The sequence below is a fragment of the Ambystoma mexicanum genome, chromosome 6q, assembly GCF_040938575.1.
Source record: "Ambystoma mexicanum isolate Mex_15411 chromosome 6q, UKY_AmexF1_1, whole genome shotgun sequence".
In the NCBI taxonomy this organism is placed as follows: Eukaryota; Metazoa; Chordata; class Amphibia; order Caudata; family Ambystomatidae; genus Ambystoma; species Ambystoma mexicanum.
This window is the reverse complement of record NC_090937.1, coordinates 389,716,513-389,732,691: the sequence shown is the minus strand read 5'-3', so window position 1 is coordinate 389,732,691 and position 16,179 is coordinate 389,716,513.

Genomic DNA, 16,179 nt, shown 5'->3' with positions numbered 1-16,179 from the left:
TTGAAAGTAATTGAGAAAGAGATTTCGTTATTTCAGTGTTAAAATTTTGTTTTTATTGGGTTGTTTTCATATAGAAATTGTATTAATGCTTTGTGCTACTTTTATAATTTTAATGAGATGTTCTGTATTCTGTTATTCTGTTTGGTCTTTTGAATGTGCTATTTTGTAAAGGTTCTTTGAACTATAAACAAATATAAAAAAAAATAAAAAAAAAAAGGAGGTTTGGTATTGGGTGTGGAGAAACTCTTGAGGTTGGAGCCGTTCTGTCTGAATTTAAGGATGTGCTGGTTGGCAGAATTTCCTTCTTCCAAGGAAAGACCTTTTTCTTGTCAACATATACAATCCCCCCTATAAAAGGTGCCATGCGTCCATAATTATGGCAGTAGAGATAATAATCAGCAACTTGGGTGATGGCTCTCTTATAGTCATATGTGCGGCCTTCAATGCGAGAATATTGAAATTTGCATTGGCCGGACTGTGTGACTCGGCTGCCAAATCCTCTGCGATACAGTCCTTTAGGTTGGATCTGTCCTGCAGACGGGGCTCTAGCTGGGCTAACTTACTATATTTTTGCAACTTCTTAATGGTTATTGGGTCCGATCCATCTGATAACCCCTCAAAATATACACGCACCTGGAAGGTAACAAGTAGTATAATACACTACATCTTTGTGCCAACCGCATCCAACCTGATCACTGACATGTGCGTCGGCCAAAGGGAGGAAAGCGACCACTATACACTAGTGGGCAGCTTGAACTTTCCAACTGTGACTACACACCCTGCCCAATCAGGGTTAGCATCTGACAACGCTGCACTGAGTCGGATCTCTTGGCTTGAAGGAAACTTAAAGAAGGCTTCTATTCTTGCTCGGGCTATGTTGGATAGCTATCTAATGGCCTGCGGACTCCTTGGAAATAACCCTGGGAATGAAGTTGTGACAACAGCTATAAGCCATTTGGTGACATGCATGGAGAGCATTAAGGGGTTGCTCTGTTGTGGTGCCGAAAACGTACATCAGGGCCGGCTTTGCCCCGCATATGAAACATCAGCATTAGGCTGATAAGGAAATTAAGGGAAAAAAGAGCCATATGGCACGACTTGCGAGTGTTATCTCACAGCCAAATTGAGTCAACTGTACACGCCCTAGAGGCAACATTTATTAAAAATTATTATGTAAAGTGGCTAAGAAAACACAAAGGTATTAAGGAATGGTCTACTTGGCGTCTCTTGGCCTATGCATCTCGAACCTATGGTTCAACATTATTCTGGAGGATTAATAATGGTCATACCTCTAGAGTTAGCAACATCAATGTAGCCTTGGGGAAAACATGGGAAACTCATGTGGCAAAACATTTTGGAGGGGGAGGGCAGAGTAACATCGTCTCACAGATTGCTATCTCCAGATAGATATACGGGAAAAGCATCCGTGACATACACAGCATTATAAAAGCTTGTAAGTCCTCCCGGGCCCCTGGTCTGGACAAGATCTGCAGCTCCATCCTTAGAACTGATCCTGCCCTTTGGGCAGAGGCTATTCACTGTCTCTTTGGTTGGATCTGTGAGTTACAAATAATCTTGCCATCCTGGCAGGAATGTATAATGGTCCCAGTGCTAAAGAAGGGCATGCACACTGACCCTAAAAGCTATCTCTTGCTGGCGATGCTAGTCATTCCTGAAAAAATCTTTGCCCGACTCCTATTGTCTGGGCTTAAAGATTAGTCGGTGGCAAGGAACATCATTTCACTAAATCAGACTGGCTTCCGTAAGGGCTCCAACACTACCATCAACTGCCTTGCTTTGAAGAACATTATTCAGCAGGTTTGCTCTATACAGAAAACGACGGTTCACGCAGCATTTATCAACTTTAGCACAGCGGTCGATACTGTCGATAGAGAGAAGCTGTGGAACAAACTGCATGCAGGCGGTATACCTCTGGGCCTGCTAAAGATGATTATTCTTCTTCACGATCGTACTCGGGTGAAGGTTCGTACAGACCAGACAGGCGGGACTAATTCATGGATTGTAATATCTTAAGTGTTAAAACAGGGGTGCATACTGGCGCCCATGCTGTTCAACCTATACCTGTTAGACTTAGGCAAGGAAATCATCAACTGTTCTGTGAACCCACCAAAATTGGGCGATAGATCAGTGCACTGGTTGGGCTTATGCAGACAACCTTGTTCTCCTTGATTCCGCTCCTTGGGGTTTGCAGGTGTCACTGAACAAACTAGCACATTATGCCACCTTTAACTCTCTCATCATAAATGCTGACAAAACAAAAATCATGTTTTTTTGCCCAAGGTGTCGGAATGTGAAAAATGTCAATTGGACGGTGGAGGGCGCATCAGTCGAAGTGGTCTCAGTTTTAAATATCTGGGTATCTATTTGGAGGTAGGAATGGGTGGCACCAGGCACTAAGAACATACTAAATTAAAATCTGCAGCAATAGCTGGAGCCATCGGCTACTTCGCTCCTAAGGGTGCAGGCTATTGTTTGGATGCAATTCTACAACTATATTCGGTAAAGATCTCAAAGGTTGTGCTATACTGAGCTGAGATCTGGGTATTGTATCACATTAAGGAACTTGGTAAACTGGAGGCTATGGTACTCAAGAACGTCCATTGAAATGCTTTACCTGGAATTCAATGTAACCCCAATCTATGTGGAAATACAATTGAGCTCTCTGTCCCTACTACGAAAGGTACTTAATGCTCCAGAGGACTCATTGTTGGGCTCACTGCATGCAATAATATTAAGCAGAGCAAACCTAATGCCAAATAGTAGTATATTGAAAATCTGGTCTACTGCAATTAGATGGCTCAAGAGGGCACTAATGTTGGAAATACAGAAAGTACATGGCAAACATTGTGAGGACACAATGTAATTGGCAACTAATGGTTGACCATGCAGCTAGTTTCATGGAATACATCATGGTCATAGATAGAATGCTGAGATATAACTATAGTTTCCTCAGAAACATCCTGTTGTGGGACTACTTGAAAGTTACATTTAATACTGCAAAGGCGAACTAAACAGCCGGGGCCTGGGATAACACACCACATGATTGCAGGCAATGCAGACTGTTTGGGGATGTATGTATGGAAACAGCTAGACATCTTTTAACGTCCTTTGAGTCCCTTCAGCCACCTAGGGTGGTGGCACATAAAGATATGGGAATACAGGCATCGTTTCCAGGTGAAGAGCCATGGCACCTGTTTATGAGTGGCAATTATTCTATGGAGGAAAATAGTTTCGATCCTTGATGTTCTAACATAGGGAAATGGAATGTGTAACTGCAATGATCTGGTTATGATGTTATATCAGGAGGTGTGTTTGTACCATCTTGATATTTTAGTGAGGAACATGTTGATATTTTATGTTTTAATATATGGAATAGAATATGTAATTGTTATGACTTGGTTTATGAACTGGCATTTTAAAAGTTAGTTGTCCAACTATATAAAATTAAAATTAAAATTAAAATTAAAAAGGGGGAATACATTAGATCCCATGTATTATAGACCTATCTCACTTACTGATGTCTCCCTGAAGGTTATGGGCAAAATAACTTTCAATGAATCTGAACCATGGGTGGCTAAAAATAATATACTGTCTGAGAGCCAATTTGGGATTTGATCTGGTATTGGTACAGTAGACCAGTGCCTAAACCTAAATAAGTTTCACTTTATTTGGCCGTTATGGATCTCTGAATGGCATTTGACAAGATGAGTTGTCAGTGGCTTTGGCAAATTTTAGTTGGAATGGGTATTGATCAACCCCTGTCAAGGATTATAATTCAGCTCCACTCAAGCAGCAAAGTGTTCCTGAGGTATAGCACTAGAGGTGAAACAACCTCAGAATTTCCCATTACTGAGGGCGTCAAACAGGGATGTGTTATTGCTCTGGTGCTTTTTAATGGGTTAACACATAAGAAAGCCATCTCCTTGAATTGAATGTTGATGTTCCACATTTTTGGGTAGGTCAATACCACCTTTAACTTATGCAGATGATGCCGTGCTTATTGGTCGAAAGGCTAAAGCTCAGACTGTGATTATTGACTGCTGTTTTATGGGTGAGGGCTTCTTTGCGATTCATTTGTCTAAATCTCATGTCATATTATATTCTTAAAAGAGGTGGCTAGACCACAACTTTTGTCTTAATAACCCCATTCTTAGAAGAGTTTCTTTTCTGATTATCTGGTCATAAGGTTTGACAGTAAACAGCTATGGAAAAACCTTTAATCATAACCTATACTTTAGCTAATTAAGCTAACTTGGGTATCTTACATTTCTCTGTTAATTTTGGTGGCAAAAAGGCAATAATGACAATGAAAGATTATGATGCTATGTCAAAGGTAATAGCTTGCTATGATGCTGGCTCTTGGGGCCATTGTTGTGTGGGTAGCTCGCTAAAAGTAGAATTAAAATTTCTGAAGCATGTCCTAGGTGTTTTTTTCATCCACAGCCACTGAGCCAGTTTATTTGGACATTGACCTTCTGACAATTGCAGTCAATTTACCAACAGCACAAGTTCCCCTCTAGTTATTGATCCTTTTTAATGAGCAGGCTTTACTATCAAGATTAATTCTCTGGGGTTTAATGGCTTGGGACCAACATCATTAATGTAGCTGGTTGAAATGTGTTGAGTTGACACTAAAAAGTGTGAGTTATAGCTATTTATTTTATGATAGTTTTTTGGTGGGTCACCTCATAAAAATAAAAATGTTGAAAGCGCATATCTATCCGTGGAAAAGGAGAAGTTATTTGTTGCTACTTCCAGAAAATTGACCCTGAATCCTTTTTTACTTTTTCAATGTAATGATTGTTATCTGTCTTGGATTTTTAATTCTGTGGCTAGCAGCCTGACAACCAAATGAAGATTCATTCAGCTGCCTCCTTCTTTAAATACAGCCAAGTGGTCACTGACGAGGTTCTGATATAATATTAATAACTGGAGGGTTTTCTAGAGCTTGGTGCATTATATTCCAACAGCCCTTTGGATAGGATAAGATCTAAAAAAATTTTTTTAACAACTTTATTTATATTTGCTCACAGGTTATGCACATACATTAGCAATTTACGATTGTACAGACATATTACATATATAATTCAGTTGCTTTCCGTGTCTAGTTGTTCTGATTCATTTAGTTCAGACAAATATTGCTTGTATCGTGACCATATGTTTCTGGGTCTACTTCGTGGGGTGACCGAATCAATATACAATTCTTCAGTGTCATTAATCCAGACCATGTCCCTGTTCCAGTCGTCTATTGTGGGGGGTTGTGCATTCCTTCATCTCATTAGTATGACCCTTTTGGCTGTGAGTAAACTCAAGTTCAGTAATTTCCGCCACGTCGGATTCATTTTCCCTTCTGCCCCTAACATGCAAGTACGTGGTGTCCATATCACTGGTTGGTCTGCCATTTTGTTAAGCGCTTCGCATACCTCTTCCCAGTAGTGCCTCAATTTGGTGCAGGCCCATAGCATATGATATTTATTCGCATCTTCAGATTTACATCTTGGACAGGCACGATTCGAGGTAGGATATATTTGCTTAAGCTTTAATTCTGTGCACTATTTTATAATGTATCAATTTAAACCTTGAGTTGCATGATACCCCTTTAGTCAGTCCGCAAATCTGGGCCCATTCTTGTTCGTCTATCTGCTGGCCCAGGTCTTTTTCCCATCTCCCTTTAGCTGTGTGGGTTACTGCTGGGCGTGTTTGTATTATAGTTTTGTATAGCATAGATGCAGTAACCTTCTGGGTTCCTCCTATGAATATATAGCCTAGTGGCATGTTTATTTCTGGCTTTTCTGGAAATGTTGGGTGGATTCGCTGTGTGAAGGTTGCAACTTCGTGGTATTGCTGTTTATGTGTGTACGTATTGCCCAGCGTATCTTTAATATCCTCCCATGATTTAAAGTGTTGGTCGAAAACAACTGCCCCCACTGTGTGATACCTTTGCTGCTCCAATGTCTAGCTATTTCACTTTCATTACTGAGTGGCGTTTGTGGATCTCCCCATGTAGGCATACTCGGATGATCCAGTTTATTGACACCAAATATGTCGGCAATTCTGGACCACGCTGTGATTGTGACTCTAGAGGGGTTGATCGTATTATAGTGGGTCTAGTCATCTTCTGCAGCGCCTCTACCGCCTCTCTCTCTTGTGGTGACCCAGTTATGTCAGTAGGGTTAAGAAAACATGTGGCCCATTTGGCTGCTTGCTGTGCCTGTGTGGTCAAGTAATAGAGTTCCATGTCTGGCGCCATCAGTCCTCCCCTTGGGTATGTGTCTGTCAAGACTCTCCAGCTCAATCTGGGGTGTCCGCCCCAGACAAAAGCTATACAGGCGCTATTTATTTTGGTGAACAGAGCACGGCCTGGCCACACTGGGATTGTGCTAAAGAGGTAGAAAAGTTTCGGTAGTATCACCATTTTGATTAAGGCTATCCGTCCTGCCATTGATATTGGAAGCACGTTCCATCGCTTCATTTTTGTACATAGTGTTTCACCTAATGTCGTGTAGTTCAGTGCTCGGGATAGTTGGGCTGATCTGGCTATGTGGGCTCCTAGATACACTATGTGTATCGGACTCCATATGAGTCCATGAAGGTTCCGGGGCTGTGTTGTGGCGTCTGTGAGCGGAAATATTTCTGATTTGTGGGGGTTGAGGTGCAGTCCCGAGTATTCGCCGAACTTCCTGACCTCTGCTAAGATCTTGCCTAGCGTTCTGTCTGGGTTTTTAAATATAAAAGTATGTCGTCTACATATAGCGTTATGATTTGTGGTTTTCCTTCGAGGTATAACCCAAACGAGCTGTATCGAGATCTAAGGATGTCTGCTAGTGGTTCTATCACCAGGGCAAAAAGCAGGGGGGAGAGCAGGCAACCTTGTCTGGTAACTCCCAACAGTTCTAATAAGTCTGTGAGGGTTCCATTCACTCTGATTCATGCATATGGTCGTGTGTATAGCACCTGAATCCACTTTATGAAGTTTGGGCCAAACCCGTAGTTGCGCAGCACTCTAAAAAGGAAGGGCCATGAGACTGTGTCGAATGCTTTCTTCATATCTAGGGATACCGCAACCCCCTGAGTGGTGGCAGGTATAGACGTCATTATCTGATGGCACCGTCTGATATTAGTGGCTGTAGATCTACCTGAAATAAAACCTGCCTGGTCTTCGTGTATCATATATGGCATGTATGGTATAAGTCTTGCCGCTAGTACTTTGGCCAGGATCTTGGCATCAGTATTTATTAGTGATAAATGGGCGTTATGATCCACATTCTTCTGGGGGTTTACCAGGTTTAAGTAAGAGTGTGATTATTGCTTCCCTGGTGGTTTCGGGGATTTCTCCCATTTCTAGAGCTTCCTTCCAGACACCATGTAATCTGGGAGTCAGGATTGGACTAAACTCTTTATAGAATTCAGCTCCCAGCCCATCTGCACCCGGTGCCTTTCCGTTGGGAAGAGCTTTTATTGCTACATTTATTTCAGCCTCAGTAATGGGTGCCTCTAGTAGTTCCCTCGTCGATTCTACAATGAGTATTGTTGGTATTTTGGATAGGTATTGTTCTATCTCGATGTCTGTGACTGTGCCCTGGGGGTAATATAGTTCTTTATAGAACTTGTAAAATGTGTCCTTTACCTCATTCTGGTCTGTTGATATTGTACCATCATCTCTTTGTATACAGGGTATATTAGTGGGGCCCTTTTCACCCCGCACTGCTCTGGCCAGTAGTTTCCCAGGGCGCTCCCCTTCACCGTATCTACGTGCTGCTATGGGCCTGTCGAAATATCTTATCTCTTGGTCTACTGTTTCTCGATACTCCTCTAGTTTGGTCTTAATTTCAGTGCCCAATTGTGGGGTCGGGTAATGGTATATTGGATCTGTAGTGATGATAATTGCGTCTCGAGTCTTTCCAGTCTAGCCCTAATATCTTTAAGGATTCCCCCTTCGATGGATATCGATTGGCCCCTTATGCAGACTTTGAATGCTTGCCAAAGTGTAGCCTGGGTCGAGACCGAGTGTTCATTGATCTCGAAGTAGTCTTGAACATATTGTGCCATTGAGTTTTTATGTACTATGTCACTTAGGGCCGCTGGCTTAAATCTCCATGGCGGCCTTGGGCTGATTTTGTCTGGGATTTGCAGTGCTAGTTGTATCGGGGAATGGTCGGAGTAGGTTCTGGGAAATATGTGGGATTTCGTTACCCAGGCCATGCTATCAATGTCTATTAGCCATAAGTCAATTCTAGAGTGCATATCGTGGACTGTGGAGTAGTAAGTGTATTCTCTGCTACCCGGGTTCAATGTTCTCTAGACATCCTTTAATTGTAAATCTGTCATTTGTGTGAGTATTGTCTGTGCTGCTTTGGTTAATGTTCTGGCCTGCGTCGATGTACGATCTAGCTGTACATCCAGTATCGTGTTGAAATCTCCACCGCATAACACCCGGGCTGTAGGGTATCTCGCTAGTTTTTCAAACACTTTGGAGTAGAACCCTGGCTTGTCAGTATTCGGGCCATATATGTTTAAAAAAACTATTTCTCTATCATATAGCCTGCCATGTACTAGAACATATCTCCCATCAGGGTCACATTCGGTCCCCTCACAGACGAACAGTAGCGTTTTATGTATTAATATCGCCGCCCCCCTTGCCCTAGTGGAGTAAGTCGTGAAGTATTGATGAGTGCCCCAATTTGCTATCAATAGTTCCCCGTGCCGAGGGCCTATGTGTGTCTCCTGTAAGAAAATGATCTTGGCTTTTTGTCTGTTGAGGTAGGCCATTATCTTCCTTGTCTTGATCTTGGAGCCCAAACCCCTAACATTCCAACTCAGTACATTAATGGTTTCAGCGTTAGGCCTATCCATTATCTATGAAGTATATGCTATGTCGTGTGTCTCGATATGGCTGCGTTTGTTGCTTGATAGCTTCAGTGCTTAGAACCTGTGTGCTTTTTGTGTTTGCAACCATGTTTTTTAAACAAAACTTCTGAGAACAACTCCCCAAAATTCCCAAGTTAGACCCTCCCCCCTCCCTCACAGTTCCCTTAACTCCAACTGTGTTATTCAATTTCCATCCCTCCCCTCCCCACAACATTTCGAGCACCTGCTACAGGGGGGGCTGCGGCGTTTCCAGTGCCCGAGCCAACTTTAATGATAAGTATCCTGTCCGGTTCACTCCTGTTACTCTCACACATCTTAGAGTTTTTGGGATGATGTTTCCGTTGTAGTTTGACACATGTATGTTTCTTTTCATTTCTAGCATCCCAGATATGAACTTCCCGGAGGGAAGCTTCTGACATTGTTGTTCCTTCGCATTTCGAGATCATGGTAACTGTGTTTAGGTTTCAGAATTGATTAGATCGTCCACACTTTAGGTCTGTCCATTATTAGGGGGAATATGCGTTTCAATAGAATTTGCCGCTTCTTCGGGAAACGTGAAAAAATATGGCTTATTCTGATGTTGAATTTGAGCCTGGCGGGGTAGAGCGTTGCATATTGTACCTGTCGTTCATGCAGCATTTCTTTGACTCCTGTAAAGTGTTTCCTTTCCTGTTGGACCGCCAGGGTGAAGTCTGGAAAGATGCGGATGACATTTGCCTCCCATTTTAGCTCCTGTTTCTCTCTAGCGGTTTTTAGAACCAGATCCCTGTCCCTGTAGTTCATCATGCGTGCTATAATGGGCCTGGGATATGCTCCGGGTTTTGGCTTTGGGGACTAATGATCTGTGCGCCCTTTCCACTATGAACGTCGGTGACCATCCCGGATCTCCCAATAGTGTGCATAAAAGGTCCTCTATTGCTTTCTCCATTGGTCCCTTTATTGCCCCTTCCGGAACACCAATTATGCGGATATTGTTTCTCTGGGACCTCGCTTCCAAATCTTCACATTTGCTTTTCACTGTGCCTAGTTCGATGGCCATTGTGGATACCGTGTTCTTCAGGGCCTCCAGAGTGTCTTCAGTGCCAGATATCCTGGATTCCGCCTCGGTCATGCGAGTGGTTGTCTTGTCTAGTTGTATTTTTATATTGGCGACTGTTGCCGTGATGCCATCCAGCTTGTCCGTGAGAGCCGCAAATCCCTGCTGCATCGCCTGAAAAACTGCCTGTGGGTCCATCATGGTGGCCGGGGGGTTCTGACTCTCGTGTACAGGCATTACCTCGTCTCCTTTGGTTTCCGTTTCTCTCTGCATTGTGGTCGTGTATTTATCAATGGTCCCTCTGCTTTTCTTTGGGCCAAAGTTTTTGGGCATCGTCCCTGGTCTGGGGGTTCTCTCAGACGTGTGTGGTTTGGACCTCTTCCCCCCAGTTATATTGTGATTGTGGTTATATTTCCCCTTCCTGGTATGATCTTACGTGGTAAAACACAGCGACAATGTTGGGAGCTAATCCGTCTTGCTGCCGGATTAATGACTTGCGCCTCCGAGCTCTTATTGCTTGTGGTCCTGATATGGGTATCTATCTCGGTGCTCAGAGGGAGTGTTATTATAGTTTTGCCACCTTTTTGCTGTAAGTTGTATTGCCTAACCTTCCCGTCACTTCGGACGGAGTGGCAGTGGAACCAGTACTCAGCCAATGCTGTAATGACAGTCACCGGTGTTTCGTACAGGTCCGTTATTTATTGCGGGGATGCAAAAAATATCTGTTGCCGCACTTGGGTGCCAAAAGGTTTTGTTGTAGCTGTGCGTTACTTGTGTGGCACTGAAGGGCCTTCCCGTGCTTTCGTCGCGAGGCGGAGTCCACCGTCCTAACTGGGGTGAGGATCCAGTGGCGCCGAAGAGGGTGAGGGGGTGGAAGGAAGGTGAGCCTCTCGGCCCCGGGTCCGCCTGCCCATGTGGTGGAAACTGTGCAGGAGTACTGAGTGTCTGGTCTGCGGCTTGTCTTTTAGCCTCGGTGCCCACTGGGGGGTCGCAGCATCGTTCACAGGGCGCGCGGCAGGCAATGATATGCAGAGGAAGCGAGGAGGGCTTACCTCTTCAGCCGCGGCCCGACCCAGGGGCGAGCCATCACTTGTTCAGGTCACCGGTGTGATGAAGGCCGATGGGGCCAGCGGGCGCTCCACGATGGTCGGAGCGCCCGCAACTCTCCTCCGCCGGATAGCTGGTGAAGCGAGCGGTCCGCTGCCGCCGCGCACGCCGCCTCGGGGCGGGGCTCCTCTCCTCTCTCCTCGGCCGCCAAGTCTCAGGCTGCTGCGTGGGACCTCCGGGCTCTTATCTCCGGAACTGCCGCATCCATCAATCCCAAATTACTTGTGGGTGGTAGGGCAGTATTGTTATCCTCTCTTCTCCAAAATCGCGTGAAACCGGATCGGGCAAGTTGTCTTTTTTTGGCTTGCGGCCCTGAGTTCTGCCAGAGCTCACACGAGAGCCGCCATTTTCTCGCGTGCGCAACAGCGCCCCCCCGATCTAAAAATGTTTAATATTGATTGACTGATGCTATGATTTCTGAGTAAATTATTGACTGTTTTTCAATTGCATAAATGTTGTATGTATTCTCTTGTGTAAATAATGTATGGATACACAAAACACTATTTAAGACTGCTTGCATCACCTATAAGGTAATCACAGCTCGCACATCAGACTACTTTGTTCCCATAAATTGTAGCTCAGGTGGGTTTCACTCCATCACTAAGCTCAAGATGAAACTGTCATGCCAAGAAAAAAACAGGAAACATGCCTTCAATTGCTGTGCGCCTGCCGACAGGAACACCATCCCGGTGGCAATCCAGATGTGCCAATGCTCTTGCAGTCCAGGAAGCAACTCAAGATCATACTCTTCAGTCAATACAGGGGTGCCATCTGGTCTCCTTGCATTCTCACATCACATCCCACTTTAACGGGTGGAACATCCTGTGCCACATGCTGCAACACCCCTCCTTACCTCATATGTTACCCTCAAAGACATGCAGAGCGCTCCATTGGTTCTGGGCTATTTTCACTCTATATAAAACACAAATAAAAAAACAAAATCAAATACAAATTGATTTGCACCAAACTTTCCAGCATTTTGCTACTGGACTGATACATGTGTTTGGCAAATTGCATGCTGATTTGTCAAATGCATCAAAGGTTATTCGAGGGCATGTCTGGCTGCTTACAAGACAGCTGCCTAATCTGAGAGCTCCTCAATTGAAACCCCTACAACAGCTATCATATGTTAATTCTATATTAAGAAATATATGTTATAACATGGGGAGGTGGAATAGGGCAAGAAGAATGACCAACATGTAATGTTAAAGTATCTTATTAGTAAAGAACTCCTGCAGATACAATACGTTGGGCTTTTTCAGTAATCCTGTACAATACACTATGAATGTTGGGCCCCAGTTGGATATAAACCCAAATAATTTTTGTCTCAACAGACTTTATCCCGCTTTGGGAACTTACCTGTCTTCCTACTGTGAACTGGTCCACCTACCTCTATGGTGCCTCGTGACAGTGGATGAGGAAAACTTGAGTTACTCGTGCATGGGCTCTGAGAGATATTCTGTATCCCTCAGCGAGGTGAGAACGAGATGGGTGGAAGGAGCAACATGCATTTGATGTATGGCTTGTGAAGCTCATCTCCATACAGTGACACTTAATAAGGACTCCAGTTGAGAAGAACTGTTCTGCTATAGAGGCACAATTACAGCTGGCTATATCTAGACAAGACCTTCGCTACGAGGAATGTAGCAAACAGAACAACCAATCCAGCACACCACCCTTGTGGATACACCAATAAATCTCCCATAATAAACACATCTGACTTGTGACAAATGCCAAACCACTTTCCAGTACTATATTACAAAGACATTTAAAGTATTCAAGAATTGCCAACAGTCCTTCTTTGCTTGTAATCAGAAATAAAACTGCATGAAGAGTATCCTCTGTTGATTGCCTCTGTCAAACGGAAATGTATGAAGTGAAACATTAGTCACTTTCTTAAAAGCTCTTTCCCAAAGATCCACAAGACAATAGCAAATCATGAATGGAGAGACCTATGGCACTAAATCAATCTGACTCCAACTCAGTCAACTCCCAACTGTATAATGACATTGGTAAGAAATGAGCAGATCTCCCTGATATAAAACTTACAACATCTCCAGTAGCCAAATGGACATTGTATATTCAAGGAGACCAGGGGCGTAGGAGGCACATAAAATCTGGGGAGGACAGGGGATATCTTGGGGACCTTGCTTTATGTATTTATTTATTTATTTATTTATTTATTGTGTTTTAGTCAAAGAACTCGACTTTTCACAAAATTAGAATTAAAATAACAGTACATATTAATTTACAAATATCACTCTATAAAACAAGAGAAAAGAAGAAAAGAAAACAGAAGAAAATGAAAGGATGCAGCAGCAAAGAACATGTCTTTGTATGTTGCATTTCTAGATTTTTTTATCTGACTATGAGCTCATGTTAAGAGAGAGGAAATGACAATTACTTCCAATGGGCCACAGCTAGGACGCCAGCTCCTTAAGAGGCAGATCACCTGTAAGAAGACTCCTGCCAAATAAAGGAGTTGAAGCCTTTTCTACCAACTGCAAGTTGCTACTTTTTTGTGTGGGGCAAGGGGACCTGTGTGTCTCTTGGAATGGAAAGATGGGGGTTTCAAAGAAAGAGGAAATCTTGTTTGTACCTCTGAGTAAGCCCTGTTATGGGAGTAGAGGGACCAAGTGCGTGATGTTGCTGCTTTGACTGTCCCCGAGGGGGGGGGGGGGCAGCAAACAAGGAGGATGAGCAATCGCAAGCCCACCCCCTTATAAGCACTCCCCAGGTCCGCGGCCGGATGTGTCGGACCCGGGGGATGCCTAGTCGGTGGGGTGTATGTGGACCCAGGGGGTGGCCTGAGGGGCAGCCCGCTATGTGTATTGCCCCTCTAGCCCCCCTGCGAGGGCTGGGCCAACCTCTCACGATGAGTCTGGTCCCTCTTATTCCATCTCATGCTGGCTTCAGAGCCTAGCCTTTCTTTGCCTTTGTTATTCTGAATGCAGAGCTGGACTCTGTTCCTTTCTCGTTTAACATTTGCAGCAAAGCCTGATCTATTTGATTCCCTCATATGTTACTAGGATGGCAGAGCATGGGTCCTCTTCCCTGTTACATTATTCAAAGAGCCCCTCTGGCCTTTTTGTGCCTCTCCCTTGTCTCAATGCTTGCTTGCTTAATACATACCTCCTTGCTTGGACACTCAACATATTCTCCCTAACACAGCAAAGGCAGCTGCAGTCTGTCTTAACTTCTATTTGTTCCGTGTCTTGAATTGGCCTCTTATTTACGCTTTTCTGTCTGCAGCGGAAAGGCATTTGCCAGTCACTGCCATGGTGGTTCTACCTGGCCATAAGAGGGCAACAGCTAGCCAATATTGGAAGAACATGGCCATATTATGCCAGAGGCTGGCAACAGCCTTCCTAATGCCTACACAAGAGACACAACTCTTGCCTTTGTTTCTAACAGTAATTCAGTGGATGAAGAAACGCGAGAGCACACATATTGCTTATAAAGGAAGGGGATGATCTCATACTTGGTTAAGACATTTTGATCACACCAGGAGCTAATTTCCAGCTGCAATTAAGCAATTACCTTTTAGACTTCTGGCTTTAAATAATATTAGTATCACATGGAAAGCACAGAGGTTGCTCAACAGGGTTCCTGGAGCACGAGGGGTACCCTACTCGTGGGCATGGATGATTGGAGGGCATTCTTGCCCTGTTTTGGAGCCTGGCCCCTACAGCCATTATGGGGGGAGAGGCCTATTACTTTTGGTTGTATGTGCCCTTTGAGGGTGAGCAGACATTGCCTCCTGCTTTAGCCCACTAACAGCTCTGCTTTGCAACTTTATCACACATACCTGTCAGGTGGCATGTAACTCATTGCTACTAATGTTATCAGCCTCAGAAGTCTGGAATCCTTTGCCACATCAACTAGGGTACAGGCTTGCCACCTGAGACTTACCCATGTCTGAGTCGGCATCTGTTGTCCTGTGGGGAAGACACACACAGAAAGAGCAGGGCACAGTGCCCTTGTGGGTTTTCACACTTCTTCCTCGGGGTGGGCACAATTCACTCTGCAGAGAAAGCGGCACATGCTGGGCAACATTCTCCCACTTTGACAATGTCACCCAAAGAGCGAAATTGGCCATTTGAAATACCTCTGTCGACCTATTATTGCACAATCCACACTAATGGGTTTCAGCAGCTGCTTAACGCGAGATGGCAATTAAGGGCATTTGCCAACGCACTCAAGAAGCACAGGACACCCTCTTACCAGCGACATGCCATGCTCACTCATTCTGATCACAAATTGGCATTTATCTGGGTCATGTTAAATGTATTTAGTTATTACATGTGTAGCATCACGCAAAACCCCCAATCATCAAGGCGCAAAGTAAACTGCATGGAGTGGACCACTTCCATTGGCGCACATTTTTACTTTTCCGCCACAGAATGGAAGATTTTAGCGTAAAAGGCAGGTGAAATCCCATTGCTTTTCCAAATTGGAAGAGTGTAAATACCTCACGCAATTAGTGATTGCTGGCACAATTGAAAATGGCTTCCTCTGGACTCCGCCCTCTTTTACCAGGTTTCATTTCCAAGCAGATCCCAGAGGAATCCCTTTCCTTATTTCCAGCATGAGAATCCATGCTGGCAGTAAGGCCGCATTTGTCTGGTGGAGCGGGAAATACAGGGGGTCCTGGTGTGTCCACTGGGCTCCCGAACTCCACCCAGAAAATGCACAAAAATCTGGCCAATTAGAAAAAGCGACAGTAATAGTGTTTTCCACCCCTTTTTCTGAACTAATTGACCTGGACAATGCTGTGTTGCATCGGAAGCTGAATGCATTCACTCTGCCTATTATCCCACCAGAAGATTAAGCCAGGTGCTGAACACAGGTGTTACATATTCCTGTGCACAATCTGCATTTGGAGAATTAACTAACTGAGCTACCTTGCACATGATATGTCCTCTGAGCCTAGGAGACATCAATGGAATGCAGACTAAGATGAAATCTAAGGCAGAGATGATTTTTGACACTGGAGATCGTATGATCATTCTTGAAGAAAGAATAGAAGGTCTTGACCATCTCCAGCCTAGCATCTGAAACTCGAGACAGCAAGCACAAAGAGGGGAGACAGAAACAGAATGGAAAATATATGCTTTTTCGGGATTCCCAAAAAAGCAGAAAGGGGT